The 13,581-nt window shown below is 43.7% G+C and overlaps 1 long non-coding RNA gene across 1 annotated transcript; it reads right to left on the bottom strand.

Moving 5' to 3' along the window:
• Window positions 1-4,182: 4,182 nt before the first annotated feature.
• Window positions 4,183-6,160, bottom strand: LOC138539183 (uncharacterized). Its single transcript, XR_011287264.1, has 2 exons — window positions 5,674-6,160; window positions 4,183-5,624 (listed from the first exon to the last, which is right to left on the bottom strand). It is a non-coding gene; the product is annotated as an uncharacterized lncRNA (long non-coding RNA).
• Window positions 6,161-13,581: the final 7,421 nt, after the last annotated feature.

The following is a 13,581-nucleotide window of genomic DNA, read 5'->3' as shown; positions in this document are numbered from 1 at the left end:
TTCCACTTTAAATCACTTCTATGGCAGTGGTGCACCCAAAGTACTGTTGATAATGCAGTGACTTTTAGTACATTAAGGGATACATAGACACGCTTTACAATAGTAGGCTACCAGGGTAGCTCAGCGTGTTGCAGCGAAAAGTTTGCTGTAAGCACTACCTTTAAGCTAAAACGATTTTCATGGGAAGTGAAGTTAGTAGAGGGATGGGAAGTGAGGACAGACACACAGCCCGCCGGGCGTGTTTGGTTTTATAGCTGCTCATTGATCACTGAATGCCTGGAAAATCCCAATGCCATGTCTACACAAAAGCAACTTTGCCGTTGCTTGTTTACGCTTCACCAGTAACCAGTCTAGTAGTCTAACGAACACAGAGGTTTGTCCAGTAAGTCCCATATTGCGACCCTCCCAGGGGTATTGTGAAAAACCTGACAGTGTCTCCCTGGCTAGTGCCCGGGGATCTGTCATCCAGGTGGCTGGCTAGGACACGGCCATCGCTATTGGATCCGGTTCCTGGGGCTCGAACTAGTGAGGGAGGATCACCTGGATGGAGAGTTCTTGGACACAGTATCCCCCTCCTTTCAATACCACATAGGATATTCCAAAACACTGCCCCCCTTTTTCCACAAGAATATTGTCGAACAACACAGAAGACAATGGACTAACAACAGAGCCGTTTACCTGACATGTCCCAATACAAGGGTCAGGCAAAGTCAGGCAATTCACCAGAATCATACACACATGATGGCCCTTTCTCTTTCCCACAGGGATAAAAGGTGGAGCACAAGAACACAGGACAAGCAAGGTAGTCGACACGAAGTGAGAGCTAACTCAGCAGGGCAGTTCAAGAGGAGGAGAAAGATGGCATAGACTGAGAGGGTGACATGGATAGAGTCAACCTTGCCCTTTCTGATCAAAGCCTGTGAAACCTCTGCAGAAGGAATAATAAGTCTGCAAAGAGTAGCCAGACCCTCCACTGATTACAGAGGCTGGGAGAGACACTTGTCTCTGTGGTATCAGCCTTGACTCCAAGGAGAGAGAAAGCCAAGCGGTTCATCACAGCCGGTGAGTCGAGGGGAGTGTCGATAAGAAACCAAAAAATAGTCAACGGTTATTTTTAACTTTGAAAAGCAAAAGATATTATTGATGAAAGGGGGGAAAACCAGCAACAGAGGAGGCTGGCACAATGTGGGTGTTCACGCAGGAAACTCTGGGCGATTACCTGTTGGTAGAAACTACCATAACCAGAAAGCCCTGGGAAAAGAGAGAAGAGGTCAAAGTGGTCATAGGGGTCTTGGAAAATCCTCTGTACCATTGAAAGTCTTTGACCGTCAGATGATTGGGAAACAGAGGGAAATGAATCCCGCTTGGTGAAATGAACGCATGAACAATGTGTTGCGAAGGTTGGTAAGAATTAACTTGGCAGAGGGATGCTAACGAGAAGGGGGAAAATCTAAAAGACCCATAGTGAAATGTTTTGTAAAGGTTGGCAAGAGTGAACCCGGCAGAGGGATGCTAACAGAAAGGGGCGAAGCCTGAAGTCCCATGAACAGTGTGTTGACAGAATTGAACCCTATCGAGGGATGTCCACAGTGAACTGTTTTGTAAAAGGTGGCAAGAGTGAGCCCAGCAGAGGGAGGCTGACAAACAGGGTGAATCCTGAGTAACTATTTAAAAAGATATTAAGATTTGTCAAAGCAAGAAATATTGCAAGACGAGGGGAAGTGAAATGTCCCCCTTGTCAGTTGGGGTCCGAGGGAGATCCAGGGGTGGAAACTCATCACCCAGAGTTCACTGAGAAAGGAACTGTTTGGTTAATTTATTGAATACGACTTCTGAGGGGTATGCGCCCAGAAGAGGGGGACCAGTGGTGAAGCCATCACCCACCCAAAGTATTTGTGGGACAGAACTTTGTGTTTGTTTGTTGAGAACATCAGGCCTCTAGGGCAACAGACTTTTATTGAAAAGCAACTTAACCATCGAAGAACCTGATAGCTGATACGCAACTGTCTGTGTGTGCTGGAAAGGCTTGAGCGTGTGCTGTGCTCCAAGTCCCACCTTGTCCCGTGCTAAAACGCAGGGAAGGGAGACCTCAATGCATACACATCCTGATTTATTATTTGTGAACACCTTTTTCTTTATTTGAAAACCCTATCCCACACTCTTAATGTAATTAGTTGTAAGGAATTGGCAATAGTTTATTTTTTTTAGTATAGGCCTTTTAATTTGACAAGATGCCACAAGAAGTGCCTTATTTTTCATTTGATGGTCGAAGCTGGCTCCCATGTTAGATTTAAGTTTAGGTTAGGCATTTTTCCACCCTGCACTTACAGCTTAATTAACACCCTTGAACTGTGATCACTTGTGTCTGTCTTTACTGTTGTCACCATGAGTTCCTTACAGTACCCAGACCTTAATCTTCAGAAGACTGGAAAAGAGAATCAGAGGAGAGGAAGGATGAAGGGGAAGAGGGGGGGAGGGCGATCAGAGTTAAACAAACATAAAAGCTGTGTACAAGTAAGAGGTGATGAAAGGTAGGGATGGAGGCTATAATAGTTAATATGCCTATAGCCGCAGAGAAACGCAATCACAGTATAGCAGTGATCAGGGAAAGGGCTAGTGCATGATGCTCCAGGAACAAATCTATAAGCTGTGAGGGCAGATCCTGGTAATTTAAAGGTGCACTAAAACGCATCAGTAAATAGTTGCTTAATGCGGTGAGTTGCCCTGAGCGACTCAACTAGAGGGACTAGAATGGCCAAACCAAAAACCAGTACAATTTTGAGAAGTTAATACCATAGATATAGAAGAATTTTCAAATCTGAGCATTAAAATTTCAAGTATCGCTAAGCCCTGAGACTGATGACTATATCAGAGTTGTCTTCCTTTTAATTAGATTTGAGATAACTTTGAGATACATTTAACCTCTTTCAGGGAAGCTTTAGTGTTGTTATAACCATTTAAGAAATATTTTAAATCATTTTAACCTTTGGACACATTTAACCTCTCTCTGGGTAACTTTACTGTTGTAACCATTTCAGAAACATTTGAAGTCATCTTAACCTTTTCAGGGAGATTCAGGGACTACTGAAGTCCTTTAAGGATGATTAATTCTGATCGAACACTGGTCAAAGGATGCACATCTAATGCTTCGATGCCTTCCTCTCCTCACATCAATCCTTCATTTTATTCACCTTTTACTTGTTCCTTTTCATCACTTTTGCACACTGTCCTCCAACTCTTCTTTTTCAATTTATTTTTGTTTTAGTCATGTAGATTTCTGTCCGTAGTAAGAGAGGCTCATATTTACACTGTCTCTTACTCACCAGGCTTCCCCGAAGCTGTAACCTGACCTACGCTCACCTTTTATCAGAGAATTGCTCTGATGATGATCTTGCTTTATAGTATTGTCTTAAAACAGGGACATTTGACTCTTTTGCATGTGTTTGTCGGGACAGAGGGACATGTTGTGAAAACTGGAACTGTTCCTGCAACACAGGGACGTCTGGTGACCCTAGAGTCATTGTATATTACAAGAGCAGATACGTGATTTAAAGCCCTGTCCGTCAAACCAGACATGAAAATAAATCTAATGCACAAAAACTGCTTAGTTACTTCATCATGTGAAAAATCAAGCAGAGTGCTCAATCGATCGCTCGCTACAGGATGAGCTTTTCATGGCAGTGACCGCCGGGATTCCAGGATCTTCATAATAAGGCATTGATGTCCAAACAGATTCAGTATTCATTTATAAGCACATGCATCTGTAGATATTCCGAGGTGATCTCAGATGTTGCACATTTATTTCATTTAGAAGGATGCACACTCTTTTCTTTCAATCTTTCACATCATTGGTTTCAAAACCGCTGTACCTTGCATACATTGATGTGTATTTTTTTTACATGTGTTCCCTTATCCAATGTGGCTCTGCACCTTACCTCCTGTTCTTGTCCCACTCGCTCACAACAAATGGTGTCCGGTGACCAATGGACATGACCCTAGTGTCTGCCACAGATCCCTGAATCAACTGTGTGCATGCTTGCGTGTGTTAGAGACAGAGAGATTGCGTGAGAGAGTCATTGAGAGTGAGAGTTTGTTTGTATAGCAGAGTATGCTACAGCTTGTGATAAAACAATCTTTAAGATATAAATACAAAGTAATGAAGAACATTGGGACAAAACTAAGTAATTAATACACATATTTACATTTTATTAAAGATTCCCTGGGATTTATCAATGTTTGTTTTTAAACATGTTGTTACACTTTTGGTTTAAGGTATGTTTTCCCCACATCCATCATTGCATTACCTTACACAGAATACTAACAGAAAAACGATCTCAAACAACCTAAACTAGTGGGACCTTTTGCTGGAGGTCCTACTGTCTTCGACACCAACTCATAATTGAGCACAAGTCTGGGAAAAACAGTAAATCAGAGTTATCTCTAGGACATTACACTCCCTAAGACAAGACATATCCTTTGTGATGGTGGTCTCCTGGACATTCTGGGGGATACTGGGAAAACCTTAGAGGATGCTGTATTGTTAGAAATATTGTAACAGTGAATGTATTGCCACAGCAATTCTTCGGACCATAAACTGTTGTCCAACTACCGCCCCATTGCAGGTTTGGTGTGGCCCTCCAAGATAGGTGAGAAAGTCGTTACATCACAACTTCAAAACGTTCTCAATGAACATGGGATACTCAACACTTTTCAGTCGGGGTTCAGACCCGGCCATGGCACCGAAACTGTGCTCTTGGCCGTTGAGGATGATATTTTGAGGGCTGCCCATGAAGCTGATCTCAGCCCAGTTGATTTTGACATCCTCATCTCTCGACTGGCTAAGATTGCCATGGTCTCTGATGAATCATTATGTGGCTTTCTTTGATTCTTTCCAACCGAACTCAATAGGTGAAAATGGGGGTGTATTGCTCTGATTCTCTGTCTATTCCATGCAAAGTTCCACAGAGGTCGTCCCTTTCACTGATTTTATTTAATATCTATATTCGGTCTCTATTGAACCTCTTTTCTCACTTTGAACTCAGCTACCGCTCTTATGTAGACGAAACTCAATTTATGTTACAGTTAAACATCCTCAAAAAGCTATCCAACGAATAGTAAATTGAGTAAATAAAATAAAAAGTTGGATGCTGGAGAACAGACTGCAATTAAATCCATCTAAAACAGAGATGATCCTGTTTGGCCCAAAAAATCTTTTTGGAAGTTCTTACACTTGCATTCTGTGCCCTGTTCTGTTTAAAGTACCCACAACCTTTTCTTCTAAAGTAAGTAAAAAACCTTGGCTGTATCTGGCAGTGTATCTGAACTGCAATTTACAGATCAATGAGTGTCAGATCAATTTACTATCAACTCAAATTATTGTGACCCACTCTTCCCCTAATAGCGCAAAGATCGTCTAGCTGTTGGTGGGGCATGGATTAATTCTAAATTGGATTATTGCAATGCCCTTCTTACGGGGATTCCGGCAAGTCAGTTGCATCTGCTACAAGTGGCACAGAATGCAGCTGTTAGGCTATTGCATAGTCTCCCGAGAGCCACAGAAGTCTTCACTGGCTCCCGGTGTACCAGAGAATCACTTTTAAGACTCTGTGCCTTGTTTTTAAATGCTTCCACTGCCTAGCGCCAAGCTATATTGTCTCTAAGATTTTCCCTTACCATCCAATCCGCTCACTTCCATCTGTGGGTCAAAATTTCCTGATAGTTCCTCTTTCTCACTTTGTTCGTTGGGTATACAGGTGTTACTTCATATTTGGTCCTTGAGCTTGGAATTCATTGCCTCCCGAACTCTGGAAAATTAACTCATTGCTGGAGTTCAGGAAGAGGCTCAAGACATAACTTTTTCAATAATTTCTTTTGGCTTTTGTTCATCATATTGTTCACATCTGCGCCTAGATGTAGTCTCTGCCTGGTTCCCCAGTGGATATGCGCAATCCAAATAACACAATACAATACAATACACGGTGCATTTAAGCACTGTACATCTTTCCGAAATGTGGCTGTAAAGACCGTTCACTGACTATCTTTAGTCCAACAAGTGCCTGAAATTACTGCTGCATAAGCTGCTTTGTCATTTTAATTGTTGAGTTTGCTTCCATCTCTGGGTCTTAGTTCAGAACATAATTCCTCTTTTTTTTCCATTCACTCATAGTAGCTAGCATACACAACACAGACGGCAAAGAGGAGACTGTTCCTGAAGATGTACTCTGCATAGTTGTCCGACTCTGGGCTCCAGATGCTCCTGCTGCTGCAGTAAAGCCCTGTCCGTCCAACAGGCCCAAGCACGACATAGCACACCAGCTTGTACCTCTCATATCCCAGGCCTCTGATGGCCTGCTTCACCTCCTCTGCCACGTCCACGGCCAGCTGAGAGCAGCTTGCACCATCGTAGCTGGTGTCTTTTAATGTTTTTTCCAGGACGCTCTTCATCACATTCTGGGCCGCCTGTGCCGAAAACATTCTCTGGGGTTGAGACTGGTAAATATACTCCAAGCCAGGGGCAAGACTCCGAGTGGGCAGCCTCCTCCCTCTGGGGGCACAGCTGGGTGGTTTGGTGATGCAAGGCTTCCTGGTGTCCAGAGGTAGGAGCTTCTTTCTGTTCCACCCCTCATTCCACTGGTGTTTGCCCTGCTCTCTCTTGGATTGGGCTTCTGTCTGGGAGCGGCACGGTTCTGCCTCTTTGGCTTCAGGCTTGGAGAACGATTTGCCGGTCTTGAGGCCCTCAAATCTACTGCTGGATATTCTCTGAATCCTTCCAGCTTCCACCGCCCGAGGCTCCATCTGCAAGCAGAAATGGCAGAAGTCAATGCAACAAGGTCACAATGGGGCTTTTGGGTTAATGATACACATCAGAAAATCAGAATTAAAAACGGTGGTTAGAGGAACCCTAGTTCACTTATCAACTATCTCAGAATTATATCGACTGAACAAGCTGTTGCATAAAGATAAACAGTTGTGTAAAATATATGGACCATTTATTTCATAATACACGCAATGCTCTTCAAATATTTTGTGGGAAAAAACACAACAGCTCATGCAATTGACCGAATAGGCAACCTAGGAAATATATCGGTAATAGGTGTACTCATCACAATGTTGCAATTTACTATATATTACCTCAAATCTAGTTACAACGAAGATAACTGATATATTCATCGTGTCAGGGCTTAGCGATTCTTGTCGGTCATATATTTTAAGGCTCACATATGAAAATCCTTTTATATCTATGGTATTAACTTCTCAAAATTGTACTAATGTTTGGTTAGGCCATTCTAGTTGAGTCTCTCAGCACAACTCACCCCATTAAGCAACCATTTACTGCTGCCCTCACAGGTTACAGGTGCATTCCTGGAGCATTATGCTCTAGCTCTTTTCCTGATCACCTGTATACTGATCCCTCTTCACTGATGTTGCTGGCATGCAAACTAGTATAGCATCTATCCCTACCTTTCATCACCTCTTACTTGTACACAGCTTCTGTGTTTCTTTAACTGTGTGACATAATGTATCAGACAATGAACGCTAAAAAGGTTGGATTGAATGTGCAGCTAGCATCTAAACAAAAAAGTGGACATTAATGTCATGTGCAGACACCCGGTGCGATTTCGACCGCACATTTTTAGTGTTGTGTGTTTGATACATAATGTTACATCTTATATATATATGTCACAACTGTATGTAGGATACTCCCATTACTGATGAAATATTTTGGTATCTGGTGCTAAAAAAGTAGAATGTGTGACTACAGGGTGGGGAACATGAATTAAGAATAGGAGAGGGTATGGGACAGGTGGATACCAGGAGGTCCACTAAAAAGGAAATCTACTTGAAACATTACATAAAGAAATGAGATGCACTATGTGATAAGGCCAGTACCATGCCCCCATTAAGAGGGAGGTGGGAACTCCTCTAAGCCTGTGGTGGGAGCCCTACCATAGCGAAATCCAGAGTCAGACCAACCCCAGAGGAGGACGGTGTTCCAACATGGGTTTGTGGAGTACCCCTTTGTCTCACACCATGCCTCCAAACAAAGATGCTCACCATTTTCTATTTTCCCTAGAGACATCATTCAAGACCTGTGTGACCACCACACGCTATCTACATGGAGAGACCAGAAACCTGGTCCAAATCAAGGGGAAACAAACCTCCAACAGCCAATGCTGCTAGCGGTTGGACGGGTGAAGTAGAAAGCCACTGACTCGAGAGAGGGCAGGGTAGCTATGGCAAATCACAGAAGCTGTGATGCAGTCTGCACAATGCTCCTCAACATCAACAACCAACACCCTTAGGCTGCAATCAGCACACTAGACATTCCACAGAGAGCTTGCATGGAAAAAGGGTGGCAGCTTAATCTGCTATTTATTATTGTTGCTGCTTGTAACACTTCCTGGACAGGGAAGGCAGAGCAGGCCAGATTGGGAGGATGAGGGGGAGCATAAAAATGGTAACCGGAAGATGGAAGTGGTAGGTTCTGCGGGTGAGGTCAGAGGATGCGGAGGTGGCAGACCAAGACACTCGCAGCAGGTAGGAAGGCGAAGCAGAGTGTGGAGGTGAATTATGGAGCAGATGAGATATTGGTTAGTGAGTGCAAGTGGTAGTGCGTTGTGAGGGCATGATAGGGTAATGATTGAGGCTATGACAGAAAGGGTAGAAGGGGTATGTGAAGTGTTTGTGTGAGTGAAAGTAGGGCGTCTGAGAAGAAGGTGCACTGAAGTGGTAGTTGTAGTGTGGCGGGAGGAGTAATGGTGCAGAGGAGGGAGTAGTAGTGTGTACAGAGGAGGTGTTTTATGGAGGAGAGAGGAGTAGTGCAGAAGACAGAGTTGTGGTTTGGAGGGAAGAGTTGCAGGCCTGGCTCCAGCAGGGGGGGCAGGGGGGCCAGGCCCCCCCAGAGCCAGCCCCTGGCCCCCCTAGAAAAGAGGCCATGTCAGTGGTGTAATACACCATTAGTAACCAAGGTAGTGGAGGGTGGATGTCACTCTAAACATTCATCAGCAACCTCAGAGACCTCATTCTGAGAGGCTGAACTGCAGGAGGCCCAGCCAGGATTTGTTTTCTTGCCCTAGACAATGATTTATGCCCCACAGCTATGAAAGTACAAATGACCTGGAAGATGGAGGGCCATTCACAACTCTAAGTGAGGTAGCACACGGATTCAAGCAGGCTGCCTACAACTATTTTCTCAAACCTAAAATCACAATTTTGGTTTCTGTAATTTAAAGTATGTTTACTTTTTGTGGGAACATAGTGGTTTTTCACATCATGCTTAATAAAATGGTTAATTATATCAAACAATATAAATGGCAGTTAAAGTTGCTTGAACACAGATTTCTGCAGAAGGTGCGTCAACTGACTGGTGGCTCTTACAAATTAAATTCAAAGTATATATTCTGCTGCATTAACTACTTGAGTACAAGTGAAAAGATAAGATTGGTAGTAACACACATTTAATTCTGGAGGGGAAGAGTGTAGTAAAATCAAAGTGATAGATGCAAGGCTTTGAATTAAACATTACCACTACCGTTTCTCTGCGCAACATTCCATGCCATAATTCTGTAGTATGTATGTGCCATTACAGAAGGGGACAAGCCATTAGCAAATTACTTTTGGTGCTGCCACCAAAATGTGCAGTTCAATATCAATTGCTAGGCTGTGTTCCATCTGCACTGGAACACAAGTAACCACATGCATTTTTAGGCCCTGTGGTCTAGCAGTTTGCGACGGGCTTCTGATATTAGTGACAGGGCCAAGGCTGATATGCAAACAATGGTATGGAAGGCTGGCCAGAGCAATGACAGTGGTTCTAATTGATTCAGAGACTTTTTACCTGTTAGGTGCAACCAGAACACATGCTGTGAAACACAGATAGGATTGCAATAAAATGTGAGGAGAAACACACACCCTACGGGGGTGTCTGGTCATTTACCCACCTAATGACTAGCCATGGCTATGTTAATGCCTCATCACCAAAACCCAACCTTTCTAGAACTCTTTGAGCAAGCTCTATCACAAACTTACACCAAATATGTTGCTGTATAGGGCCTGCCAGTGTTATATCTAAGCATTCTTTTCAGTGTTTAATTACTTAATTGCCTCTGTAAATGAACTCCTGGTTCTCTTAATGCATGTCTTCAGCCAGTTGATTTTCAATATATTTGTCAATGCCTCAGTGACAGTGCACTAAAGTCCTGTCTTAAACAAGCAATCACATTCCATCAGTTTTTGCTTGTGCATAGGTATTAGCCGACATTTGCCAGGCATGCAATCATATGCCCAGTTACTGGCACCATTTTCCTGCTGTTGTCATTTATGGCCATTTGGTACCCGCATGTGGTACCCTTATGGCAGTGCCTGGCAAATGCCTATCCATGCCTAATCAAAATCCCAAGCTGTTGGCTTTGCCAATGCATGTTGACTTCCGTTTGTTTCCCTAAGTGAATGTGTATATGCCCAGATGTGGGTGTCTTGCTTGCTATGCCTAGGGAATCAAGCTGCACCTCACTGTGCTGGTCCAACAAGGCCCTGCCTGAAAATGATAAGGCTAGGTTGGCAAGTATTGACCAGTTTCAGATTTTCTGATGCATACTTACCAGTGGGGCTGCGACTTAAATAGAATGTATCTTTGTTTGGAAGCCTAGTCTATTCTGCCAGAACGTTTCGTGTTTCAAACTGATAGGTACTGACTTGATAACCTCATTCTGTTTGAGTAACTTTACAGAATTTGCATGCAAACAGAATATGTAATGCTTGTTGTGGGATTTGTTTGGGAAGCATGATGTAAATCCTGGGTGCTAGGTGTTTATGCAGTGCCGGAAATGAAACATGAACACCCGTTAAATAACATAAAAGAAGAGCGTTTTCTATAATGTTGCGGGCAGCAAAGTATAAAAGGTGCACATCTTTTATAACTAAAAAGCAGTATTTCAATGTTTTCTAAAGAGTGCCATCAGAGGTGAATTTAACATATGGACAAGGTTAGAATGCCAATGCCCTCCACCCCCTGTTCTACCCTCTCCCCTTAAATGCAAATAGCATGGCTGAACAGGCCCTACCATTGAGATTGTTTCTTTTTAACGTGCCTCAGAGGCAGATTATTTACAACAGGAAGTGCTATGATATGCTGATGATACTGTGCCTTTTCCCTTTATCAGATGACCACTCCAAAGACACTGAGGTCATTAATGCCACATACAGCCAAATCCAGCTGATGCTGTATAATGGCCTAGCCCTGAATAACTCAAAAACTGAGAATAATATCCTGGGCACCGGCCCCAAGTGGCGCCAGCTTGATCAGTACTATTGATTCTTTCAAGTTATAGACAGTCTGCTCCCCACTTTGAAAAAAGTAAAAACCTTGGGGATCACTATTGACCAATAGTTCTCAATGAGGTCCCATATCAGTGGCCTAGTGTCTAACTCAACCTACTAAATTACACTTTTGGCACAAATCAGACCATTCCTTGAGGCCTCCAGTTGTACCACCCTATCCAGGGCGATCATTGGGAGCCGCCCGGACTTCTGTGCCAGCAGTCTACTTGGGGTAGGCAAAGGAGAATTCAATTGTCTGCAAGTTGTGCAGAACAACGCAGTGAGGGTCGTTATTGGTATGCGTAAGACAGATCATATTTCAACAGCACGCAGAGCATTACATTGGCTCCCCATTAGAAAGAGAATCAAGTTTCATACCCTTTGCATTGCACATGCTTGCATGTATGGTCTAAGCCCTTCTTATATGGCAGCACATTTGAAGTGGCTATCTAACAGGTGTAATCTAAGATCCAATAACACTGGGTTGCTTTTCACCCCAAAGGCCAAGCTGGTACAGGTGCAAAATGGATGCTTCCCAGCCGCAATTCCTCACTTGTGGAATACTCTTCTGCCTGATTTGAGGCTGTGCGCCACTCTTCCCAGGTTCAAACGTGTCCTGAACACCTTTCTTTTCAAGTAAATTGATCTTTGGCCTCCAATAGTTTCCGTCAGGTTTCTCCTGAGGCCTCTCTGAGCTCTATGTTTTTATTGTATGTAATGTCAGCGCTCTTATGCCTCCGGGGCCACTGTCGTAGCGCTTTAGAAATAAATTAAAGATGAAAAAAGGTAAAAAGGCAGGGACCATTGCTGTGGCCCCACCAAATTTGTATCATTCAATGCCAAATCAAAGTAAACACATCAAGCAAAGAGACATCATGGACAATTGCATATTATAACCAGTGTATAAACAGTATGTACCAGACAATGATGTACAGGGCCATGGCAGGGGAGCAAGGCCCTCTCCTTCATGCCACACCCCACCAGGAGTGATGCCAGGATGCCGGAAACCCCTCAACCAGCACCGTCTGACTCCTGATGCAGCCCTAGCACTGTCTTGCACTCTCAACTCAATTAAAATGTGTTGAAAAAATGCAACAAAATCTAACATTTTGTGTTTAAAATGTAATAATTTTGGACATGAATCATTGATGGGAAACATTCAGAATGGGACTACTGTAGGGGATCAGTTGGAAAAGAGGGGGGTTGTTGTGGACTGGGTGGGTGAAGGGAGGATTGTATACATGTGTATGCTATGGGAGGATATGTTTTTGTGCGCTAAATATTAAGATCAACAAGGCTACATGTATTGATTGGGCATGGTATGTTCTGTTCTTGAAAATAAAAAGAAGTTTGAAAAAAATGTAATTTTGTAGGAAATAAAATCTCCTATTCCTTGCTTCAGTATTCTGGGGTTTATGGGGGTATATCTTTCACACAAGATGGAGGGAGCACAAGTATCTCCTCCAAGGTCTGCTGGGAGTAGCCACAGTGCTCAGGAAGGTTTTGTTGGGCAGACACCATCTGAGATGGTACAAAGACTGGGGGCCTCACTGCTCAGCCTCTCAGAGGAAGATGAGGAGGCATCACCCTCAATTCTCCCAAGCCAGGCCAGGAAAGGTGTGCTGGGTGCTATTGTGAATAGGTGGAAGGGTAGGTAAATGGGAACGGTGGTTAGGGCAGCCGTAGGAAGGTGTCTGGACGGTGAAAGGTGAAGGAGGATCAGATATAACAGAAAGGGGAGAGCAGATGGGAAGGGAAGATAGGTAGGTTGAAGATGCAACACTATTTGCCTTGCTTCTCTTTTACTATCTACTGTTTTTTATAGAGCAGTGCAAATGGGAAATCTGGATTCACGCCAGCACTTTGATTAAGGTACTCCTAGACCCACATCCAATGAAATGTGGGCCCCCCTGGTCAGAACCCTGGCCCACCCAGATGAAAATTCCTGGAGCCGGGCCTGGTTGTAGTATGGAGGAGGGAGTGGTAGCTTTAGGGAAAATGTAATAACATCAAAGGATGGAGGTGAGGCTTAGAAGGAGTGACATTCATTGGAGGGGAAGTGAGGAAAGAAGCAGGGTGGAGAGGTAGTGAAGTAGATTGAAGTTGGAAGGGGGAGAGTAGTGAGAGCAGAACTACAGGAAGCAAGAAGGAGAGGAGTATGGGGGCATGGTAGTAAGGAGACCAGGTCAGTATCTATAAGTCACACTCCAACACCCCTTTTAAAATACTAACCACTCCCTACAGCAGGGAAAGCCTAAGAAG

The sequence above is a fragment of the Ambystoma mexicanum genome, chromosome 1q (genome assembly GCF_040938575.1).
Source record: "Ambystoma mexicanum isolate Mex_15411 chromosome 1q, UKY_AmexF1_1, whole genome shotgun sequence".
In the NCBI taxonomy this organism is placed as follows: domain Eukaryota; kingdom Metazoa; phylum Chordata; class Amphibia; order Caudata; family Ambystomatidae; genus Ambystoma; species Ambystoma mexicanum.
This window is presented reverse-complemented; position numbering and strand designations above follow the sequence as displayed.